General features: G+C 44.0%; 1 protein-coding gene across 1 annotated transcript in view; it reads right to left on the bottom strand.

The window, feature by feature from the left end:
• ACY3 (aminoacylase 3) overlaps positions 1 to 17,803 on the bottom strand; it is a 74,145-nt gene that overhangs the window by 32,216 nt on the left and 24,126 nt on the right. The gene's annotated exons all lie outside the window — the stretch shown is intronic.

Below are 17,803 nucleotides of genomic sequence, written 5' to 3'. Positions count from 1 at the left end.
CCTTTTTTCCCCCCACAAATAGAGCTTTCTTTTGGTGGTATTTGATCACCTGTGCGATTTTTATTTTTTGCGCTATAAACACAAAAAGAGCAACAATTCTGAAAAAAAAAAAAAAAAAATATTTTAAATTTTCTGTTATATAATATTCCCAAAAAAAAATTAAAAATCAAAATTTTTTAACATTCTAGACCAATTTGTTTTTTGCTACATATTTTTGGTAAAAAAAAAAAAAAAAAAAAATCGCAATAAACGTATAAGCGTATATCGCGTCTACTAACTACAGGAAAGATTTATGTAATTTTTATTGGATTTTTTTTTTTACTAGTAATCAGGGCCATCTTTAACACAGGGCAAAAGGGGCAGCTGCCCTGGGTCCAGTCATTGTTGTGGGGGCCCAAAGCAGCTGCCCCTTGAGCCCGCACTGCCTCTAAATAGTTTAAATAAGTGGTTTTGGGAGGGCCCAAGAAAATATTTGCCCGGGGTCCAATCAATATTAAAGACGGCCCTGCTAGTAATGGCGGTGATCTGCGATTTTTAACGGACTGTGACATTGCGGCGAACAGATCGGCAGAGATGTATAGTAACTAAGTAGAACTACTTCACTACTGTACTTAAGTACCGAAAGGCGGTATCTGTATTTTCCTAGAGTAGAATTTTTTTCTCCTACTTCCACTTTTACTTCACTACATTTTTTCAATGATTTCAATACTTCTACTCCGATATTTTTTTTTTTTTGTGCTGCATAGTTACTCATTACTATTATAAAAATTACCACTGCCAGAACAGTAGATGGCAGGTTTCATGAAGCTCAAAACATGTGTATTATCAGCGCATACGAAAATAAATGCTACTGTATGTATAAATAAAAGCTGCATTTGAAATAATAAAAAACAATATGATGTTCAAACTTTTGACTTCTTTCTTTAATAACTACATAACGCAGTACTTGTACTTTTACTTTCAGTACTTGAGTAGCAATTTTTTTTTCAAAACTACTGGTACTTTTACTTTCAGTACTTGAGTAGCAAAATTTTTAAAAAAACTACTTGCAGTACTTAAGTACAAAAAATGTTGAATACTTTAGTACTTCTACTCAAGTCACTTTTTGAGCGCGCGCTATAAGGCCTCAGCCACTAGCACAAAAAGGAGAATATATAACCTTCTAAATAATAAATACAAAAAATGTGTGCAGCGCTAAAACCATAACATCAATAAAACACTAAGTGCTGGGCTTGTGAACTAGATAAACAGTCCACAAAGTGCATAAAAAGTCCATAATCCAGAGATTACAATAAAGTGTCCAACGTGCATACAGAGTGTCAGAACACTCACCAGATCTAATATCAAAAATTGCAGTGAAAATTGATTCACCACGAGTGAATAGTAATCTTGAAAAGGTGCTCCTCATCCACCATATGGATGCACTCACCAGAAATCGCATAGAAATGAGCCTGAACAGCAATCCAAATGAAGCACCAGCAAAATCATACCCAGTGCACGGCGACCTAACCTCTTGCCGACCGCCTTTACGTCGGCAGTCAGCCCCTCATAGGCAAAGTGACGTAGTACTACGTCGCTAGCCTGTGAGGCTCTAGTGGGCGAGCGCGCGCCGCTGGAGGCGCGCTCCCGCCCCGGCTCGTTCACGGACCCCCCCCGCGCGTGTGAGCGGCGGACCCGATGTCCGCCGCTCACTCGCGATCGTCCGGTACAGCGGGAGAAAGGCAGGAGGCTAATGTAAACAAAGCTGCCTGTCATTCTCCCCTGTGTAAGTGCAGAGATCATACAGTCCTGCTATGCAGGATCATATATCTCTGTAGTTACACAAACAGCCACATCCCTTCACAGTTAGAAGCACGCCCCTAGGGACACACTTAACCCCTCCTTCTCAAATAAAGTTAACCCCTTCCCTGCCAGTGTCATTTTTACAGTAACAGTGCATATGTATAGCACTGATTACTGTAGTAACATCACTGGTACCCCCAAGAGTGTCAAAAATGTCAGTCAAGGGTCCGATCTGTCCACCGCAATGTTGCAGTCCCACAAAAAAAAAAAAAAAAATCGCATATCGCAGCCATTACTCGTTAAAAAAAAAAAAAAACAACAAAAATGACAAAAACCTTTCCCTTAGTTAGTAAACGCAATAACTTTTGCGCAAACCAAAAAAAATACGCTTTTTGCGATTTTTTTTTTACCAAAAATATGTAGCAGAAAACAAATTGGCCTAAAATGTTAAAAAAATTTTGATTTTTAAATTTTTTTTTTTTGAATTTCATATAAAAAAATGTGAAAAATATTGTTATTTTTGTAAAATTGTCGCTCTTTTTTTGTTTATAGCGCATGATCAAAAAAAAAAAAAAAATAAAAAAAAAAAAAAAAAAAAAAAATCGCACAGGTGATCAAATACCACCAAAAGAAAGCTCTGTTTGTGGGAAAAAAAGGACGTCAAATTCGTTTAGGTACAGCGTCGCATGACTGCGCAATTGTCCGTTAAAGTCACGCAGTGCCGAATCGCAAAATAGGCCCTGGTCAGGAAGGGGGTAAAATCTTCTGGGGCTTAAGTGGTAGTCCTACAGACCAGGCCGGCTTTCCAGCCTTCGTTTGGATTGCTGTTCAGGCTCATTTCTATGCGATTTCTGGTGAGTGCATCCATATGGTGGATGAAGAGCACCTTTTCAAGATTACTATTCACTCGTGGTGAATTGCAATTTTTGATATTATATCTGGTGAGTGTTCTGACACTCTGTAAAGTATGTATCCATATTGTGCCTAGCTAATGCCTCCATGTCATTGCAGTCAAAGCCGACACTTCTGGGAAATTTTGGAATGCAGGATTTCTCCATCTCACCCTCCATGACACCATCTAACGCTTGCACCAGAGCCACTTTTTTGGCACGCATGCACAGGATTACACATCAGCGCCAGGGGGGTTATTTTTATTTATTTATTTTTACGGGTACTTATAAAGCACCGTCAATTTACACAGCGCTTCACATACACATTATATATATATATATATATATATATATATATATATATATATATATATATATACACATACACAGTCAGGTCCATAAATATTGGGACATCGGCACAATTCTAATCTGTTTGGCTCTATAATGGATTTGAAATGACACAAACAAGATGTGCTTTAACTGCAGACTTTCAACTTTATTAGTTTGAGGGTATTTACATCCAAATCAGGTGAAAGGTGTAGGAATTACAACAGTTTGTATATGTGCCTCCCCAAAAGTAATGGGACAATTGGCTGCTCAGCTGTTCCATGGCCAGGTGTGTGTTATTCCCTCATTATCCCATTTACAAGGAGCAGATAAAAGGTCCAGAGTTCATTTCAAGTGTGCTATTTGCATTTGGAATCTGTTGCTGTCAACTCTCAATACGAGATCCAAAGAGCTGTCACCATCAGTGAAGCAAGCCATCATTAGGCTGAAAAAACAAAACAAACCCATCAGAGAGAGATAGCAAAAACATTAGGTGTGGCCAAATCAACTGTTTGGAGCATCCTTAAAAAGAAAGAACGCACCGGTGAGCTCAGCAACACCAAAAGACCCGGAAGACTACGGAAAACAACTGTGGTGGATGACCGAAGAATTCTTTCCCTGGTGAAGAAAACACCCTTCACAACAGTAATATTATTATGGACCTGACTGTATATTATTTTTACATTCACATCAGTCCCTGCCTTTAAGGTGCTTACAATCGAAGGGTCCTTTCACACGGTGGTCCGATCAGGTCCGCCTGTCAGTTTTTTAGGCGGACCTGATCAGACCCTCCATTCAACCCTATGGAGTGGCGGATGTCAGCAGTGACATATCCACTGACAACCGCCGCTATCCTATCCGCCAAATCCAGAGGGAAGGTGACCCTATTTTCCATCCATCTGGAGGATCAAATCGGATAGGATCAGGTGAAAAACGGACACCCAATTTTCCCATAGAGAACTCTATCCGTCTCCGCTCTGCACAGTGGGCGGAGACAGACCTGTCATCCGTCTGCTCAGCAGAGAGATCCCCGCTGAGCGGACCACACATGTGAAAGGTCCCTAACTCACGTTCATACATACACATACTAGGGCCAATTTAGACAGGAGCCAATAACCAGAGTTGTAGAAAGTACTCGAAACCCATACTTGAGTAAAAGTACATGTGCTCGATCAAAAAGTGACTTGAGTAGAAGTGGAAGTGCTCTATCAAAAAGTGACTTGAGTAGAAGTACTAAAGTATTCAACATTTTTTTGTACTTAAGTATTGTAAGTAGTTTTTTTTTAAATTTTGCTGCTCAAGTACTGAAAGTAAAAGTACCAGTAGTTTTGAAAAAAAAATTGCTACTCAAGTACTGAAAGTAAAAGTACAAGTACTGTGTTATGTAGTTATTAAAGAAAGAAGTCAAAAGTTTGAACATCATATTGTCTTTTATTATTTCAAATGCAGCTTTTATTTATACATACAGTAGCTTTTATTTTGGTATGCGCTGAAAATACACATGTTTTGAGCTTCATGAAACCTGCCATCTACTGTTCTGGCAGTGGTAATTTTTATAATTGTAACGAGTAACTATGCAGCACAAAAAAAAAAAAAAATATTGGAGTAGAAGTATTGAAATCATCGAAAAAATGTAGTGAAGTAAAAGTGGAAGTAGGAGAAAAAAATTCTACTCTAGGAAAATACAAATACCGCCTTTCGGTACTTAAGTACAGTAGTTCTACTTAGTTACTATACATCTCTGCCAATAACCTACCAGCATGTTTTTGGAGTGTAGGAGGGAACCCATGCAGGCACAGGGAGAACATGCAAACTTTGGGCAGATAGTGTCGTGGTTGGCACACGAACCGGTAACCCTAGTGCTGCTATACAGAAGTGCTAACCACTTAACCACTTGCCGACCGCTGCACGACTATCTACGTCGGCGGTCAGCCCCTCACAGGCAAACTAACGTAGGTCTACGTCGCTTGCCTGTGAGGGTCTAGGGAGCGAGCGCGCGCCCCCGGAGGCGCGCTCCCGCTCCCGCGTGGTCACGGACCCCCCCGCGCGTGTGACCGGCGGACCCGATGTCCGCCGGCCACTCTGCGATCGGCGGGGGAGAGGGAGAAAGTCAGGCAGCTTGTGTAAACAAGCTGCCTGTCATTCTCCTCGGTGTAAAGACACTGATCAAACGGATCTACTATGTAGATCCGTTGATCAGTGTCCTTACAGCTCAAGCCACAGCCAATCACAGTAGAAAGCACGCCCCTAGGGACACACGCAGCCCCTCCCTCCCAAATAAAGTTAACCCCTTCAATACCAGTGTATTTTTACAGTAACAGTGCATATATATAGCACTGATTACTGTAGAAATGTCACTGGTAACCCCAAAAGTGTCAAAAATGTCAGTCAAGGGTCCGATCTGTCCGCCGCAATGTCGCAGTCCCGCAAAAAAAATCGCAGATCGCCGCCATTACGCGTTAAAAAAAAAAAACAACAAAAATGACAAAAATCTTTCCCTTTGTTAGTAAACGCGATAACTTTTGCGCAAACCAATCAAAATACGCTTTTTGCGATTTTTTTTACCAAACATAGGTAGCATAAAACAAATTGGCCGAAAATGTTAAAAAATTTGGATTTTTACATTTTTTGGGGGGGGGGAATTTCATATAAAAAAAATGTGAAAAATATTGCTATTTTTGCAAAATTGACGCTCTTTTTTTGTTTATAGCGCATGATCAAAAAAAAAAAAAAAAAATCGCACAGGTGATCAAATACCACCAAAAGAAAGCTCTGTTTGTGGGAAAAAAAGGACGCCAAATTCGTTTAGGTACAGCGTCGCACGACCGCGCAATTGTCTGTTAAAGTCACGCAGTGCCGAATCGCAAAATACCCCCTGGTCGTTTAGCAGCCAAATCCTCCGGGGCTTAAGTGGTTAACTACTGTGCTGGGTTGAGGTTCAAAGTCTGCTGAACGCCACTGGCTTTTATAAAGATGGTGGTGCACAGCTACATTTTTACTGTGGTTTAAAAGAAAAAAGGAAAATAACAGGATCTCTTTAAAGTACATCTCAAATACCTGAAACCTTTTTTTTTTTTTTTTTTTTTATTTTGGACAGAGTAAGGATGCCTCCCATTCTGCATGCGAGCTTTGTCTGGCAAAAGCTATCATGATAGGTTCCCTTTAACCCAGGTATATCAAGCAGTTAATTTTGTATCTGCATGCAAAAAATCTTAACAGGACTTAAAGTGTACTAAAGGCAAAACTTCGTTTTTTTTAGTTTTGGATAGAGTGCAGAGGGATTAGAACATCTGCCAGTTTTTTTTTTTTGCTGTGTGTGATTCACCCTATTTACTACCGATATCATTTTTTTTTACCGCCGATACCGATATTTTGGTCATCGGATATCGGTATCGGCCGATATTTTCGGACATTAAAAAAAAAAAAAATGTTCTTATTTTTTTTTTTTTTTTTTTTAAATGTCTACAGGTACTGTGGTGGAGGGATCTGGGGGTCTAAAAGACCCCAAACCCCTCCTCTGCACTTAAAAGCATTCAAAACACCAAGTTTGGCTGTTTTGAATGCTGTAAGTTTTTTTAATTCGGCGCCACCAGTACCCATGTCATGACATCACTTTCAGGTACTCAGCGGCGCCAAATTCAAAGAAATGGAGACCCGGTCAGACGGCGGCGGTGCAGATGGAGAGCCGGTCAGACGGCGGCGGTGAAGGTAGGATGTCCGGGTCTCCTGGTGGGACAGAAGACCTGGGCGACCCGGACGAGCTGCGGGGGAGGGGGGGAACGTCCCCTCCAACTCCTCCAACGGCTATGGACACCGGTATCGGGGTGATGCCTCTAGCTGCAGGCATCACCCCGGTACAAGCACTTTCCCGAAATATCGGCAATATTGGTAAATCAAAAGGCCAATTCCGATATATCGGGCAAAGTGCATATCGGCCCTCGATATGCCGATAATCGATCGATCACTACTATTTACCATTATCATTAAAGGTAAAAAAATAAAAATTTGGGGTTATTCCCAGAAAAGTAATAGAGGAGAAATATTCCAATAGAGACACTAGTTCTGAGGGTCTCCAAGGAATTCTGCAAATTTGCAGGGATTTCCTCCCACTTCCTATTTGGCTATGGAACAGACAGTGAAGGGAAATCTCCCCAATGGGACACAGATGGCAATAATAAACCTTACAGGGGTTATAGACTTCCTTTACTCTATCCAAAATGAAAAAACCCCAAAAATTGTATCATACTTACCGTCATTTTCCTTTCCTGGTGCCTATCCATGGCAGCATACCAGGGCATGCTGCCATGGAGGCACCAGGAAAAAATGTTGCCTATAGTTCAACTTTCACTCAGCAATTTTTACCTTTGCTTCAACGATCAGCTCAGTGTACATTCGACAGAATATTGTGAGCAAGCACGTAGGTTTCATGTCTCCTCTGCAATAAAGAGCCTGCCTATTCACAGTCTTTGAATATTAGTTCCATTTTCAGTTGCCCATACACTGCAGCACCCGCAGGTGTCAGAAATCACCAATCAGTGACTGCAGCTGATGGAAAATATTCCAACGTGTCTCTTCGACAGCAGTCAAACAAACAATCAACTTCTATCAAGCGGGGCCTGCCACACACTGGCTGAATTTGATCAGTGTATGGCAAATCCTTTATTGAGGCAATCATCCTGTTTTAACCACTTTAGCCCCGCTTACATTGAGGCTACTGCGGCAAAGTGCCGCGATCCCGTCCAGCGACGTAGACCTACGTCGCTGGACTCCGCCCCTTGTGGGCGGCGCTCGCGCGCCGCCGGAGGCTCGCTCGCGCTGTGTTCATTCACAGCGGGAGTCGGGCCAGCGGAGGAGCAGCGGCGATTGCCGCTGCTCTGCCCCGATCGTCGGGGATCGAGTCTGGAGATCCGCCCGCTGTGTGTAAACACAGCGGGCGGATCTCCATAGTGACAGGGACTGACAGATCGGAGTGTTCAGCATAGCTGGACATCCGATCTGTCCTTCTGTCACACAGTCACCTCCCCCCCCCACACGTCAGTAAGCACCAGGCATACATTAACCCCTCCCTCTCCAATAAAATTAACCCCTTCCCTGTCAGTGTCATTTTTACAGTAACAGTGCATATATATATATAGCACTGATTACTGTAGTAATGTCACTGGTACCCCCAAAAGTGTCAAAAATGTCAGTCAAGGGTCCGATCTGTCCGCCGCAATGTCGCAGTCCCGCAAAGAAAATCGCAGATCACCGCCATTACGCGTTAAAAAAAAAAAACACCAAAAATGACAGAAATCTTTCCCTTAGTTAGTAAACGCAATAACTTTTGCGCAAACCAATCAAAATACGCTTATTGCGATTTTTTTTACTAAACATAGGTAGCATAAAACAAATTGGCCAAAAATTAAAAAAAAAATTGATTTTTACATTTTTTTGGGGGGGGAATTTCATATAAAAAAATGTGAAAAATATTGTTATTTTTTCAAAATAAACGCTCTTTTTTTGTTTATAGCGCAAAAAGTAAAAATCGCACAGGTGATCAAATACCACCAAAAGAAAGCTCTGTTTGTGGGAAAAAAAGGACGTAAATTTCGTTTGGGTACGGCGCCGCACGACCGCGCAATTGTCAGTTAAAGTCGCACAGCGCCGAATCGCAAAAAGTGGCCTGGACGGAAGACAGCAAAATCCTCCGGTGGTAAAGTGGTTAAAGTGAGCCTTTTCCTTTTCTAATTTATCAATGGGAAAAAAAATCACGGTAAGGAAGACACTATTTCAGAAAAGAAACTTTAATCTTTAAATCACTGAGTTTGTCAAATGGAGTTGGATTTTACACTAGGTCCGATGCTACCCTCTAAAGCCCCGTACACACGTACCGATTGTCGGCCGTAAAGATTCGGCCGACGAACGATCGGCCGATTGTAGGCTTGTTAGTATGATGCTTCCGACAGCGCACTTTCGGCCGAATAGAATCTGATGTGCATGCTTTAAAATTTTTGTAGGCCGACACCAGAACGGCCAATTGTTCGCCAGTCAGTACAGATTTCGGCCGACAGACAGCAGATTTGCAAGACTGGGCATGCTCAGAGAGGAAAAAAGACAAGGAAAGTTAACCATCACATGACATCACTTCTGCAGTCGGCTGTTGTTGGCCGACAAAATTCGTGTGCAGTCTTTTGCAGTTTTCAACAGACACGACAGACCTGGACAAAAGACGGCCGATCGTTCGGCCGACGATCGGTACATGTGTACGGGGCATTAGTCCCCGTTCTGATCGGTGCTATTTGACAGCATGCCAAATTGCAGCCTATTACTGGCAAGGGCACTGTGCCAATTGGTGTGATGCCAACTTGGCCGTGCCAAGTTACAAAAAATAGTTCCTGCACTACTTTTAGCGGCGATTTCAATAGACATCTGTGCATGAACCCGCACAGATGTCATTCAAATCGCCCCAGAACTCGCACTGAAATGCTCGCATGATTTCAAACCCGCGTTCAGTGTGAGCGTACCCTCACTGGTGAAAATAAGCAAAACGTGCAGCGCTAAATCAAAGTGATAAAAATGAATAAATCACTCAAAGTAACAGATGAATAAAAAAGAGAAAAAAACAAATGAGTGCCAAGTGCAAAAAGGTGAAATATACAGCCCAGGGTGTGTGATCACAGTAAACGCTAGATCCCAACACCAGCAGGGAAACAATCATATGTGCTCATCAGAAGGACTGGACCCAAAATACTGTATAGTAATTGGGTCAAACAGGCTCACAGGGTATCAGGTGGGTCTCCAAAATGATGCTGCAACCACGGATGTTCCAGTATGCAATCACAAGACGAATGAAGTAAGATGAAGACTCTCGTTCACCAGATGACATAAAGGGATAAACCAAACAAAGCAAACATAGTGTAAATCCGCTTAAAAAAAAAAAAATTTTGAAAGATAAGGGAATACACTTACGGACACTTAAGGGCACACAAGTTGAACACACAATTCAGGCTGTCTTTGGCACTGGTGATTTAAGCCCCGAGTAGAAATTCGGCCGGGAAATTTCGTCCGACGACCGATCTGCCGTTTTTCGGATTGTTAAGCCCCGTACACACGTGTCGAAAATTGGCCGGGAACTTTCGGCCAACGTCCGATCTGCCGATTTTCGGCTTGTTAGTATGATGCTTCCGACAACCGACTCCGACTTTTCGGCCGAAAAAAATCTGGTGTGCAGGCTATAAAATTTTTGTTGGCTGTCAACAGAACGGCCGATTTTCATGCAGTCAGTACAGATTTCGACAGGGAAAAATCTAATGAGCAAGTCTGGGCATGCTCAGAGAAGAAAGAACACAAAGAAAGCAATCCAACACATGACATCACTTCTGAAGTAGAATTTTGTTGGGCGAGAAAATTCATGTGCAGTCTAGAGCACATTCCAACCAACAGACACCACTCTGGACAAAAGACGGACGACCGGTCGGCCGATAATCGTTGCGTGTGTACGAGGCTTTAGTATGGTGCTTCCGACAACCGACTCCGACTTTTCGTCCAAAAAAATCCTGGTGTGCAGGCTATATAATTTGTGTCGACCGTCAAAACACGTCCAATTTTCGTCTCATTAGTACAGATTTCAATGGGGAAAAATCTTATGAGCAAGACTGGGCATGCTCAGAGAAGAAAGAACACATAGAAAGCAATCCAACACATGACATCACTTCTGAAGTAGAGGGAAAATTCGTGTGCAGTCTAGAGCACATTCCAACCAACAGACACCACTCTGGACAAAAGACAGACGACCAGTCGGCGGAAATTCGTTGCGTGTGTACGAGGCTTTAGGCTTCTGATTCCTGCTGCGGCCGCTGGCCCCTTTCACTATATAGGACACATTCCTGGCAGCCGCAGGTATTCATGGCTATCCACACACCAGCAGTGATCACCCCAGGTAATCGCTGGCTTGGCAGAAAGCCGCGAATAGCTGTGGCCACCGGTGACCTGTCATTGTAGTGAGCCGATGGCTGCACCTGACCGCAGCAGGAATCAGAAGATTGCTACCGCTACTATCCCCACCAATCAATTGATTATTAACAGACTGAACAAACCACTGAAGAGAATCTCCAGTGTGGGCCGGGGATAGGTAGCGGGTATCATGCTCCCTGGGAGTGAGCAGACTTTGTTTTACAGAAACCAGTCTAGTAGTTTTATGGTGAACAACGGTGAGTATCTTGGCTTACTACACATGGGCAATCCTAACTATCAAGCTGCCCGAGCCTAATGCTTGTCAGCCTCCACATACAAAGTTTTGCAGTTTTCACCAAGTTAGGGCCCTTTCATACTGCTCCATTGAAGAAAACACAGTAAAGCCTCGTACACACGCAACGAATTTCCGCCGACCGGTCGTCCGTCTTTTGTCCAGAGTGCATGTCCGTTGGTTGGAATGTGCTCTAGACTGCACACGAATTTCCCCGCACCACAGAATTCTACTTCAGAAGTGACGTCATGTGTTGGATTGCTTTCTTTGTGTTCTTTCTCTCTGAGCATGCCCAGTCTTGCTCATTAGATTTTTCCCCATCTAAATCTGTACTAATGAGACGAAAATCGGTCGTGTTTTGACGGTCGACAAAAATTTTTTAACGCCTGCACACCAGGATTTTTTCAGCCGAAAAGTCGGAGTCGGTTGTCGGAAGCACCATACTAACAAGCCGAAAATCGGCAGATCGGTCGTCGGACGAGATTTCCCGGCTGATTTTCTACTCGTGTGTACGGGGCTTTACAATGTGTGTGCGTCTTTGGTGCATTTTCTGGTTGCCTGACTTCAATCATGCACCTGTGAAACATTGGCATGTGACTCAAAAAGCACACAAAAAATGCAACTGCAGTATGTTTTCGATTTATTTTAGTTGCATTTTTTGGTACGCTTTTTGGGGCCCTTTCACAATGCTCCATTGAAAAAAAAAAAACTGTAAAAACTCATATGTGTTTTTGGCGCGTTTTCTGGTTGCCTGATCATGCACCTGTGAAACATGGACATGTGACTCAAAAAGTGCACCAAAAATGCAACCGAGTTGTGTTTTTGATGCATTTTCTATTCTTTTCAACAGTGAGGTGCACTTTTTAAATGTGTACCAAATATGTAGCATACAGCAGTGGTCCTCATCCCTGGCCTACAGGGCCCACTAAGAGGCCAGATTTTCAAGATAACTGAAATACATCCCAGGTGATATCATTTGCTGCTCAGTGATTGCAGTACTCTAGTCTGCATCTCCCCAAGGTAATACCTAAAATCTGGCCTGTTATGGCGCTTTTCCACTGCATGGAACCGTACCGGTTCGGCACGCTTTTGTGCTTTTCCACTGCTGGTACCGCATGGTATAGGGTCGGAACGGTTCGGTACGGTACGGTATAGGTTTGCTTTTCCACTGCATGGAACCGAACGGTACGGTACGGTACGGCTCTGAAAAAACAGTACCTACTCGATTGTGGTTCCAACAGGTACCAAACTGGTACCATATCCCACAATCCTTTGCATGCAGTCACTACTAGCCACTGATTGGTCAGAGAATCCCACCCACCCCGTTGTTATCCCACCCACTTAACTTTAGTACTACTTTAGTGGAAAAGCAAACCATACTGTACTGTACCGAACCGTTCCGACACTATACCATGCGGTACCAGCAGTTGAAAAGCAAACCGGGCCGAGTAGAGCCGAGCCGGTACTTGCAGTGGAAAAGTGCCATTAGTGGGCCCTGTAGGCCAGGGTTGAGGACCACTGGCATACAGGACTTAAAAAAATAAAAATGCACCACACCCTCAACACATTTGTGTGAAGATTTCAATGGGATTAAGAGCCGGTTCACACTGGGGCGACTCAAAGTCGTCCTGACTTTGAAGCCGCCCTGTGCAGCACGACTTCATGGCGGCTTGCAAACGACTTCTCTAATAGAAGTCAGTGCAAGCCGCTCCGAAGTCGCCCCCAAGTAGTGCAGGAACCTTTTTCTAAGTCTGAGTGACTTGAGTCGCTCTGATTACAACGGTTCCATTGCACAGAATAGAGTGCGACTTGGTCGTCTGACAAGTCGTGGCAGTGTGAACCGGGACTTAAGGGGATACATTTTTAGAGAATTTTTTCCCACCTTTTAAACACCAAAAGCCCACCAAGAACTGATCAGTGTGAAAGAACCATTACAAGTCTTCTTCCCAGGCTGCAGAGCACTAACTGTGTGTGAACCTAAATTGCTTGACAAGGAGCAATATAAAACCTAGAGTGGACTACAGGATCAGAGGTCTTGAAAGGTAAAAGAAAGAAGCCTGGGACATGTGTAAAATCTGAACAGGCCTTTTCCAGGCTTCATGCAAGACGCTCTGCTACATCAGCCAAAACTTTTTTTTTTTTTTTTTTATATTTGAGATATAAGGCCCGTACACACGTAGCGATTGTCGGCCGTAAATATTCGGCCATCGTCCAATCGGCCGATTGTCGGCTTGTTAGTATGATGCTTCCGACAACCGACTGCGACTTTTCGGCCGAACAGAATCGGGTGTGCAGGCTTTACAATTTTTGTTGGCCAACACCAGAACGGCCGATTGTTTGCAAGTCAGTACAGAATTCGGCCAACAAACAGCAGATGAGCAAGACTGGGCATGCTCAGAGAAGAAAAAACACACGGAAAGTTAACCATCACATGACATCACTTCTGCAGTCAGCTGTTGTTGGCCGACAAAATTCGTGTGCAGTCTTTAGCACTTTTCAACCGTCAGGACAGCACCGGACAAAAGACGGCCGATCGGTCGGCCGACAATCGCTACCTGTGTACGGGGCTTTAGTCTTCTTCAGATGGTCAGACTCTGGCAGGGGATCTGCCTTCTCAGCAGGGAATCTGTTTGCTGATCTCCCACTGAGCAGGTGGATCACAGGTCTGTGTCCGCTGCACTTACGCAGAGGGACATGGGCTTTGACAAAGTGCATGCACGCGAAACATGTAGTTGCGGCAACCAGAAGCTTGCGAGTCATCTCCAAGATCCAGCCCGGCTTCCCGTTGAGCTCCTAATCGTCACTTCCGGTGACGTCACTCACGCGCCACTTTCCGGTTACTACGGAGGACTTGGCCATGGAGGACGTATCGGCTCTGGGTCTGTGTAGCGGCCGCACACAGGACCTAGTTAGCCTTCTATCACCCCGGTGCTGATGTGTGCTATCCGGGATTACCTTCCTTCATCTGGCAATACCTGATGCAATTGGATTCCCCTATTCTACCATCAGGGATCCCCACAGAACCCCAAGGAGATCCGGAGGCTCCAGGACTGGTTTGGAAGACTACTTATTTTAATTTATGTCTATTTCTTCATTAAACTTTCATGGTTTATCCTGAGACAATTTTTCGTCCATTTCCTATACAGTGATTCTTTCCATGTGCACAATAGAGCACCATCCTTCTTTTTTGTTATTAACAGTTTTTGAACACCATCCCGTGTTAAGGATTGGGCAGCCTAGGTGCAATTCATCAAAATTAACCATAGCCATAGTATGACAACATCTGGGTTTATGACCTAGCAGGAATCTGTATCAAGGACTAGCGCCTGAACTTTTTTGTGTTGACATGGGCAGAGCCCGCTGTCCCCAATGGGTGGTCACATAATAACAGACCACCTGTCCATTTTCATCTGACAATCATCCGATCCGAGACGGATGGGGAACAGATCCCCATCTGTCTGTTTTTAGCAGATAAGATCCGATCGCATTTCAGCGGACACACGTCCATTGACATCCGCCGCCCCATAGAGGGCAATGGGTGGCCGGATCTGCCTGCCCGTGTGAAAGGGGCCAAAGTAGCAAGGATTTAAAACCTTTGTTATTTTTTACTATTTTCTGGGACTATATTCAGGGGACTTCACTTCCTGTCCCTGTGACACCCAAGACCGGGCGCTCACAAACTCCTGGTTGAGTGTGTTTTAATTGCTTCCACCCAAGCCTTTAGCCCCTATAAGTCCATTAGATAGCCAGCACAATGCACCCAACGATGATGGTAAAAAGAGGTTTCCTTCCCTCTTATCCTGCCAGAGAGAGTAACAAAAGCGACCTAAAATTTTTAAAAAAAAGGTTGTAGCTTGTGAGTAAACTTTAAAACCTTGGTGTCACCCAAACCACTCATAACCTATAGAAAAGCAGGCTCCATCCATAATTCACTTGTACACAGTGAATTCAAAGAATGTTACAATAAAGATCCTTGTAAACAAAAAGGTACCTACCCATGTGGAAGCTGCATGCAATGCCAAGTGATCCCCAGAAGTGTTTCGAAAATACTCACCAATGGGGAAATTTTTGAGCCCAGGCACTTCGCAAACGGCGAACCAGAGGGGTGGTATATATGATGAACTGTCAGTGCGGAGCCTTTTATATAGGCAAAACACGGCAAGAGTTTGGCCGCCGGGTCAATAAACATGTGCAAACCATGTCCATGGGTAATTTTCATCTCCCCCTGGGGAGACATATGACTCAAACGCATGGCAACAAAATGCCAAAAGTCACCTTTTCAGTATTAGATAGAGTCCATATCCCCCCTCGGGGGGGGAGATTAGAACAAAATCTTACTGCAGGGAGAAATGCGTTGGATTAAACGCCTGAAAGCTACCTCCTTTCCTGGACTCAATGAAAATGAGAGTTACCGGGCATTCCTGGAGGGTTTCTCATCAGGAAAAACTGACTAAACCAAAAAAAACCCCGACCCCTCCTTTTCCTTCCTCCTCTTCTCACTTCCCCCCCCCCCCCACCCCTTTTCCAATTATTCCTTATTTTTCATCTTTTATTTTTTCCCGCATTTACATATTGCGGGTCATCAGAATTTTTTCTGTCTTTAGGCTTAACATCTATCCCTACATTGCTCCGCTTTATGATTCCCCCTCTGCCCTTTAATGCCAGATTGCTGATTATTAGGAGGATTCTCCTTATACAATAGATTACTTTGCTTTGTTGACCATGTTTCAAAAACAGCAAATAAGTTCTTTATATGTAATAATGTGATTATTTAATGTGATTGTGTCCAGTATTCCATGAATTCTTAGACCCCTTTTTTGGGGGGGATCATGTGCCCATATGCCCACCCAGTCCTTGCACCCGGCACGGAAAGCCCTCAATGGGGGCTCCACTAGGAGTTAGTTTCACATCAAGCGCTCTTGCAGCCACCCAGCATCACGCCGGGATACACTAGCTCCAAGATCCGTGTCGGCGGCTTCCACGTATGTCCAGCCGCGTCACGGCACTGACAGGCTGCACGCGCAGCCTCCCGGCACGCACACACAACGTGCAGCCGCAGCCCGTGACGCTCAACATCGGCGCCACCCACATATAAGGACGCCGGGGATCCAGAGGATGTCACTCCGCTCCACCTAGTGAGGAGTGAACATCCGGGAGCGAGCGGTCTACATCCTCTGCAGACATCTTCAGCCTCTACTATCCCATGGGACCCTTAGCCCCAAGCTTCAACAAAAAAGTAAGTTATGGCCCAGCGCCACCTACTGGCCAAACCTTTATACTTCTATACACCATTGTAAATCTATGCATTTATTTTCACTTGTAGACACGGACTTAAGGATACCGTATCCCTGTAATGTTCTGGTACCTCTGGTACCCTTATTCCATTTTCCAATTCAGTGTATGCGTCCCACCATTCTCTTCTGGTAGGTGCGCATACACCTTTAAGACCGATGCTGTCATCACTGAGCGCCGCAGAGCGGCTATTTCAACCGCCGGCGTTCTCACTCACATGTTCGTTCAACCTGCCTTGAAGCTCATATGCTTACAAGCGTACCTCGCTGTCGGAACCTCGCTGCTGATCCCTGTATCCCGCTACCGGATCACTCGCTCATACCGAACCTCTCTACTACTGCTTGCTATTAGTGATAAGTACCCCGCAGGGGAATCCTCCATAACCTTCCTACTAAGCTTACACTATCTAGCTCTGCATATTAAGGACTGTAACTATCATCTGCACTGTTGTTTAGATTGCTAGCTCTTGAGCCTACTAACATCTATCCTTGCACTGGGTTAGTCTCTCCTGTATGTCATCTGCTGTCCTACCACCTACTACCATACATGATTGCTAACCTATCTGCATCCTACCTGTTACCATCTATACTCTCATGAACATTTCTCTCAAGTGCTGTTCACCTATTGTCACTGTTCATACCTGTTTCTTCAGCTCATCACCACTATACTGCTATATACATCTATCACTCCAGGAACATCTTATTGAGTGTGTATATTTGTATGCTGAATCAGACAGACCACAGTGATGAGTCTTGGGAGTTGGAATTGGTATTTCAATGTATCTCTACATGACTGCTGAGTGGAGTTTTTCTGCAGCTGCAAATCCATCTTGTTTCAGAAAACGCAGGAGCGTTACAATCCCTTGACCAGGGTTTGCCTTATTTCCGACCCAGGAATCCACCATTTTGGGGACTCCAAAATTGAAGTAAGAAATTTCCAATGAATTTTACCTTATATTACACTGGGAATAGTATGTCCCCATATAAACATGAACTCATCTTCTCAATATAGGGTCACTGGCTCCCGCCATCGGGACTATTGGAGGATTACAAGTGTCTCACCTCCCTTTTTTACAAACGTGAGTGTCATTCATACAAATTCAACCTTCACATAATATCTACCACTCCCCCCCTCCATGTATAAATTTTGTCCATTCTCCAGGGAAACCGGACGTTTTGGCCATACATGAGCTAGGAGTCTGGTGTTTCTATACATCCCAGGTTTTCATCCATCCCAAAGATGTGTTACTCACAAACCTGAGGTAATTAGACTTTTTTACTTACCCCCG

Source organism: Pelophylax lessonae (assembly GCF_965119305.1).
Source record: "Pelophylax lessonae genome assembly, chromosome: 9".
In the NCBI taxonomy this organism is placed as follows: Eukaryota; Metazoa; Chordata; class Amphibia; order Anura; family Ranidae; genus Pelophylax; species Pelophylax lessonae.
Note: the sequence above shows the minus strand (reverse complement) of the source record. Positions and strands in the feature narration are given on the sequence as shown.